Source organism: Octopus bimaculoides, chromosome 2, assembly GCF_001194135.2.
Source record: "Octopus bimaculoides isolate UCB-OBI-ISO-001 chromosome 2, ASM119413v2, whole genome shotgun sequence".
In the NCBI taxonomy this organism is placed as follows: Eukaryota; Metazoa; Mollusca; class Cephalopoda; order Octopoda; family Octopodidae; genus Octopus; species Octopus bimaculoides.
Genome location: NC_068982.1, coordinates 96,153,596 through 96,161,506, shown reverse-complemented (window position 1 = coordinate 96,161,506; position 7,911 = coordinate 96,153,596). Strand labels below are relative to the sequence as shown.

Genomic DNA, 7,911 nt, shown 5'->3' with positions numbered 1-7,911 from the left:
AAAACTATCTAGTAAAGAATAATTGAAAACTAATAAAAATAGCTGCAGCTCCCACCCCACTAAAAAAAATACTGTTTTCTGTCTTCAAGAAAACTAACAAATACAAAATGGGAAGTTGAGAGAAGTGATAAATAATAGAAAATGTCAAGAAGATAAAAAGAAGTTAGAAATGAGGCAACAAAATGCCATGTTAAAGCAATAGAAAGAAAAGTCCCTACATGGTTAAAACCTGAAAAAAGTAAACAGAGTGCTAATAGAGAAAAACAGCAGCACCTGTTGAGAATGGAATGAAATGATTTGGAACAGGTGACTGGACATTCAGCCAGTTTTAGCATTGGAGGTAAACACATGCATGTGTGCACAGAAATATACACATACAGATAGGAGTGAGTGACAGAAAGGAAAGAATGAGAGAAACATTAAAACGTCTGATGCCAAATAAGTCAGTGCCAAAACATCTCATACCCTGTTGAGAAGTGCAAGACTCAAAACTGAAAAATTACTGATTGCAGAATAGGATCAAATCCTCATCAGAAACACCCAAAACATGTGATGAAATAGAATATATTAACTGCAGAATATGTGGTGATTGGGAAGAAACAGTGAAAATATTGTCTCTAGCTACCGAGATCCATTCAATGAAGACATCTACAAGCATGACAAAGCTGGGGCAGCATTAGGAAATACCATCAGAAAAGAGGTTGTGTAGGTTTACAGTAGAAGGGGTTCTTAAGGAATGATAAGGTAATCATACTTTGGGATCTGTCAATCTACGCACAGAGAGAAATTATGGTTAATAGGGCAGACATTGTTATCAAAGACAACTAGGGAAGGAAGTAGTTCAAAATCGAACAACTGGCAAAAAAAGAAAAAAAAAGAAAAATGTATCTCTCAAAAGAAATGGAGAAAAAATTCAAGTATAAAACTTTGAACAAACAATTCCTATAATAAAATGTACCTTGGGGATAGTTTTAAAAATAGGCAAATCTATAAGCCAATCGCGATTTATAATTACGTGTAACATACAGACAGTAGAACCATTAAGCACTGTATACATTAGTTTGATAACTGTCAATAAAGTCAAAACCAAAACAAAACACAGCATGTACACAAGGCCCACAGACAGGCGCTCAGTAATGCAATGAAAATATGTAACAAAAATAACACTGAATAATAACAATCGTGATTGGTACATATTTTAGCGACCCGGAAGGATGAAAAGAAAGTCGTTCCCAGTTGGATTGGAACTCAAAACAGTGGGCTTTTTTTTTTTATTCAGACGTCTGAAAAATATCTCGCTACAGACTGCACCATTTAAGTTAATAAAGAAATTACTTTTTTACTTTCTAACTACTTTTCTTTCTCACTCGCTATGTAATTTATTTAAATTTAGAAAGTGCCCATGACCTTTGCAAATCCTTCTAGACTGTGAGATCGATGCAGTTGATATGCTTTTGTGTGTGTGTGTGTGTGTGTGTGTTTGCGCGCGCACGCGCACACACACACACAGAGGATATACCAAAGCGGTTTAATTTACCCACCTACCTCCAGCGACATTTTAGAGACGCAAAATGTAAGTTGCTGTCAACAATAGCGTGGGATAGAAGACATGCCTCGGGTGTCTCCATAGTAATCTATTCTCAAGTAAAGAGATTACACACAAGTTCTACTGTCAATTTAATCTCACAGGAACATACAAAACATCTGAGCATACAAACGAATACAGCATACATTTATACACAAATTATAGCACATTTGTATACATACGTATAAACTTAAACGCACGCCGCGTACAAACGCATATACGTGCAAGCGAAAAAACAAAAAACTTAATTAAAATAGTAGTAATAATAATATTGATGATTTCTTTTATAATAATAAAAATAAAAAGATTGCGCAGTAAAAAATAACATGGAATGAAAGCTGTTGTGCAAAGCCTAATTTTACCTTTAACTTTGTCCAATTTATGAAGGAATAATGATGATCGTTATAATGATTGCTTCGGTTCCTTTTGCATATATGCGATGAAGAAGACATATCTATGCTAGGCAGCACTTCGGTTTAATAGAACTGTTCTGGAAGAGAAGGAATAGAAGGATAAACCAAATATTCATAGTTCAATAGAGTTACTTTATACAGTATAGATTCGTGCGTGCAGGTGTTCATACGAGGAAACTACTAATGTAATTTATCTGTACAGAGGTATGATATAACTTTTGACACTATACACACCTTATGAAAAGAATAAAATTAACAAGTGTCATATAAGGAAAAGGACAACTTTTACTATGTAAATATAATTTGTGTTCTACAGTTGTGAGTTCCCCTTAAAAAAAAAGCCCCCAAAACTAGAACCACATTTTAAAGCAAAGTGCTCAAAACATAGAGTGGACATACTTATTAAAATAATGTAGAATGCAGTTTAAAGACTTACTCATTCTATTTGTATGAAGTCGTTTACGGGATTGTGATGAAATTAAACACCTGGTCAAGTAAAACGCGTGTGTGTATATATTATACATAAATATAATACACAATATATAAACGGAGAATACATTTAAATTTTAATGTTACAATCATGTCATATAGTAGGCTTTCAAGTTGGAATTTTCTTTAGCAGTAACTTTAAAAGCTTTCTGGACCTCCACTAAATGTATTTAAATTCGTAAACTATTGTTTAAAGAGTAAATAGTTTTTAACCAACAAGTGCTTTCTATTAATGATGAAAATTACCAGAAAAACTATACCCACCTCCAATAAAAACCAAAAACACAACCAATAAATAAAATACTTACATATGAAAGACATACAACAAGAACAATAAACCATTGTGTAGTATAAGACAATAATTATACACCAAATATATATTTATATATTCATATAGATGCCCATTAAGTAAGGTCACTAACAATCAGAAAAGTTGTACTTTTCTTATGAAGTGACAGGCCAAACTTTTCTCGAAAACATGCTTTTTCGAAGCCGTCTTTTCGTAAACATTAATTAACGCCAACAAATTTATATAATTATAATTACAAAAAGTGTAACATTAACAACAATAACAACGGTAAATATCATTAACAATCCTAGTTATTTTCTCACTTTACTATTTTTTATTATTTATTTATTTATGATTTGCTGTTTCTTTTTAGCCCAAGTCATTGCCGATCCAGCAGACCTATGATCGAAGGTATTCCAGCCGTAAGCATCCTGTCTTTTTAAGAGTAACTTGATCGGCATTATTTAATGTACAGTCTTCTTTTTTCATAATCCTTTTTCTGGATGGTAGGGTGTGGTTTAAGTGACATTGGGCAGCAAACTTTTAATTGATACTTCTAATCTAATTAGAAAAAATAATAAGGTACTCAGATATCTGGATGGTTGTACATTTACAACCAACCGTACATTTGTAAATGTACAACCATCCAGATATTTGAGTACCTTATTATTTTTTCTAATATATAATTCCTGTACATCACCTCCAAACCTTCCAATATATATATGCACGCGCGTGTATGTATATATATGTGTGTGTGTGTGTGTGTGCGCGCGCGCGCATATAAATAAATGTATTTTTTTCTATCTATCTATCTATCTATCTATCTATCTATCTATCTATCTATCTTTATAACTATATATATATATAGACATATATATAAATACATTCATTACATAAAGGGCTATTACTAACGGAAAAATTTATACTTTGTAGTAATTTTTTTTCCCCAAACTGGTTTTTCACGCAGGATAAAATATAGATTTTATCCTTATATTTCTAAATAAATCTATATGTATGTATGTATTTCTCTCTCTCTCCCTTTCTCCCCCCCTCTCTCTCTATATATAGGTAGATAGCTAGATAGAACGGTGGAGCCCCAGCATGACCACAGCTTTAAAGCTGAAGGAATTTAATGTACTCATCAATTCTCTCTCTCTCTCTCTCTCTCTATATATATATATATACATTCTTTTACTTGTTTCAGTCATTTGACTGCGGTCATGCTGGAGCACTGCCTTTAGTCGAGCAAATCGACCCCAGGACTTATTCTTTGTAAGCCTAGTACTTATTCTATCGGTTCTTTTGCCGAATCGCTAAGTTACGGAGACGTAAACACACCAGCATCGGTTGTCAAGCGATGTTGGGGGAGAAGACACACAAACATACACACACACACACACATACACACACATATATATATACGACGGGCTTCTTTCACTTTCCGTCTTTTAAATCCACTGACAAGGCTTTGGTCAGGCCGAGGCTACTGCAGAAGGCACTTGCGCAAGGGACCACGCAGTAGGACTGAACCCGGAACCATGTGGTTGGTAAGCAAGTTACTTGCCACAAGGCCACTCCTGCGCCTATTATACATATATGTATACATTTATATATATATATATATTCTTTTACTTGTTTCAGTCATTTGATTGCGGCCATGCTGGAGCACCTCCTTCAGTCGAACAAATCGAGCCTAGGACTTATTAAAAAATTGGTAATTTTTAAATAAGAATTATTATCTTAACTCTCCATTTTCTTTCTTTCATTTAAATGAACATGAACTTTATTCTTCATACATACCAATTGATTTAAAGAAATTTCATTTCCCAAAATTACTAGATATGAAACCAGTATTTCCTTGGATGCAACCATCTCCTTACGAGGTTAACTTACCCTCTAAGTGACTTTAATGTGTGTGTGTGTGTGTGTGTGCATACCTATGTATAATACATGCACACACATCATATATCGTTATTGGGATTATTAGGATAGAGACAGAATGCAATTTTAATAGCGAGGCAAAAGTAGATATAAAGGAAGAAAACAAATTATGGTAATGAGCAAGAGGATAAGGAGAGAAGGAGAACTGTACAACAGGAATACAGACTGGCAAAGGAAGGTATAATACCAGATCAAATTCAGTATCAAGAATTGGATATGGATATGAAAAAGGAAATAGGAAACAATGTGCAGTAGGATGTGATGAAATAGAAACGACAGAGCTCCTAATAACATGTGTAGTAGATCATCTCTCTGACAGCGAACCCTCAACATCTATATGTGTAGTAGATAGGAAGTAGCTTACTCAACAGTTCCATACCTATTAATAAAATAATTACAAATGCTAAATGTCTATGCAAACAGATACACCATATGACATTTATTCTAGCCAATAATATCTCCTGGCGACAGGGAGAAGTAGTAAAACATCAAAGTTCTACTCCTGTCCGTTCTATTTACACACCAAACATTAATAATTCTTTCTATTATAGGCACACGGCCTGGAATTTGTGGGGAGGGGGATAGTCGATCACATCGACATTAGTACTTGACTGGTAATTTATCGACCCCGAAAGGATGGAAGACAAAGCCGACTATAGCGGAATTAGAACTCAGAACGTAAAGACGGACGAAATGCCACTAAGCATTTTGCCCGGAATGCTAACGATTCTGCAAGCTCGCCACCACAGCAAACAATAATAATCCTTTCTACTAAAGGCACAAGGTCTGAAATCTGGTGGGAGGGGACTAGTCGATTTCATCGACTTCAGTGTTTTACCAGTACTTAATTTATCGACCCCGAAAGGATGAAAGGCAAAGTCGACCTCGGCTGAATTTGAATCCAGAATGTAGTGACGGGCGAAATACCGCTAAGCATTTCGTCCAGCGTGCTAACGAATCTGCCAGTTCGCTGCGTCAACAACAACAACAATAGTAATAATAATAATAATGACTTCAAATTTTTGCCACAAGGGCAACTTAGGGGAGGGGATTAAGTCGATTACATCGACCCCAGTGCGTAGCTGGTATTTATTTAATCAATCCCGAAAGGATGAAAGGCAACTACTAAAGGCATCGGAGTATATAAAACTCCTATAATATCAAAGTCAGCGGTCTATCAGATAATAAAGTCGAAGTTGATTATTATGAACTGGGAACGTCATTGTCATGTCGTATTAAGTTGGTCCAAATAAAGCCCCAGTCTCACGCCATCCTTTATATTCGGAAGATTATTCAACTGAATAGCCAATCTTTGACATTGGACATGTAACCTTCTTAAACCAGTACGTGGTCTGATCAATAAGTACCCGGAGTGTTGCATGGTAACGAAGCTAAAGCACGCAGAGTAAAGCTGCTTGGAATAGATTGACCTTGAACTCTGCTGTGCAGGCGCACTAAGTTTTAACGTTCTAGCTCTCTTTCGCTGTTTACAGCAGTGCTTGGAAGAAAGGTGTATAGCGTGTGATCATCGCATTGACCATGACAGAGAAAGTTGAGCGGAGAATCTGCATCAAATTTTGCCAAAAGCTTGGCGATACCTGCTCAGAAGCCTATGCAAAGTTTTCAAAAAGTTTCGATCGTTCTCGACACAATCAGTTGTGCAACTGAAACCCGAGTGTCTTTTTGGTCGGTTGAAAACAGTTTTGGCACAAACTTGGTAGACACGCGTCTCATATCCAAATCTTCAATGATAATGGACTGATCTACACATCTTCTGATAACTCACGGATGGTGATTCGATGATTTCCCTCACAGCTGCCCGCAGAGCTGCGATATTTTTCTCAGTTCTGCTGGTTGCGGGTCTCCCAGGACGCTCGTTAATATCGACATTTTTCGGCCATCTTGGAAATATCTGAACCACTCGTACACTTGTATGCGGCTCATACACTCTTCTGTATTAACTTTCTGCAACTTTGCGTAGGCCTCTGAGCAGGTATCGACATGACAACTTACTCTGTCGTGGTCAATGCGACGATCACGCACTACACGCCTTCCTTCCAAGCACTGCCTTAAACAGCGGAAATGAGCTAAAACGTTAACACTTAGTGCGCATGCACAGCAGAGTTCAAGGTCAATTTTTGCCAAGCGGCTTCACTCTGCGTGCTTTAGCTTCGTTACTGTAGCAACAGTCCGCACACTTATTGATCAGACCTCGAATGTACAACTTATGCAATGCAAAACTAATAACATAACAATGACGTTCACGCAAGCGCACGCATACACACTCATATTAATATCACGTGATCACGTGACCGACTAGGCTCTCAGATGTTGTTAAACATCGCTGGTCACAATGCGCTTTTGCCTTGTTTTATCTTTCAAATGACGCCACCCCGCTGGCCAACATTCCCTTGGGATCGATAGGGGGACTGGAGAAACGAGAAATGAAGTGTTTTGCTCAAGAACGCAACACGCCACCCAGAGATTTTTTTTTTCTTTTTTACTGTTTAGATATTTTTGATGGTCAGTAGTCTCTATGGCAAATCTCAGACAATCTAGTAAAATGATTTGTTTCCGATGCAGAAAACTAATCCAATTTTACTCGAGATATTTTGCTGCACCTACGATCGAATTCATCAACCTCCTTCAATCTACATAGATTTACAGTTTTTTGTGGCTGCAGATATGGTGTTGGTTCATTGATGAGTCATGTGAAACCCTTTTCAAATTTTCAGCTTGCAATGTATAATAACGTGTTTTGTGTTGCAATATGCAAAGAGCATGGTTTAGACCAGTGCTTCTCAAACTATCTGATGTGGTGTACCGGCAGTTTTTTTTTTTCGAATGTGCCAGGGACCAGTAATATTTCTTAGTAGCATTAATTTGTACCGAAGGCGGCGAGCTGGCAGAAACGTTAGCATTCTGCGACGAGTTGGCAGAAACGTTAGCACGCCGGGCGAAATGCTTAGCGGTATTTCGTCTGCTATTAGGTTCTGAGTTCAAATTCCGCCGAGGTCGACTTTGCCTTTCATCCTTTCGGGGTCGATTAAATAAATACCAGTTACGCACTGGGGTCGATATAATCGATTTAATCCGTTTGTCTGTCCTTGTTTGTCCCCTCTATGTTTAGCCCCTTGTGGGCAATAAAGAAATAAGAAACGTTAGTATACCGGGCGAAATGCTTAGCGGTATTT

The 7,911-nt window shown here is 36.9% G+C and overlaps 1 protein-coding gene and 1 long non-coding RNA gene across 3 annotated transcripts in view; one reads left to right on the top strand and one right to left on the bottom strand.

The window, feature by feature from the left end:
• The window catches only part of LOC106873217 (krev interaction trapped protein 1), a 41,958-nt gene extending 38,995 nt beyond the window's left edge, over positions 1-2,963 (bottom strand). For both annotated transcript variants that reach the window (XM_014920467.2, XM_014920466.2), the window contains exons 1-2: positions 2,796-2,963; positions 1,948-2,075 (exon numbers count right to left, since the gene is read on the bottom strand). The gene's annotated coding sequence lies outside the window, so the exon portion shown is untranslated. The remainder of the gene's footprint in view (positions 1-1,947; positions 2,076-2,795) is intronic.
• The window catches only part of LOC128251587 (uncharacterized), an 8,589-nt gene continuing 3,607 nt past the window's right edge, over positions 2,930-7,911 (top strand). The window contains exons 1-2 of the long non-coding RNA XR_008267186.1: positions 2,930-3,064; positions 3,150-3,198. This is a non-coding gene — a long non-coding RNA (uncharacterized LOC128251587). The remainder of the gene's footprint in view (positions 3,065-3,149; positions 3,199-7,911) is intronic.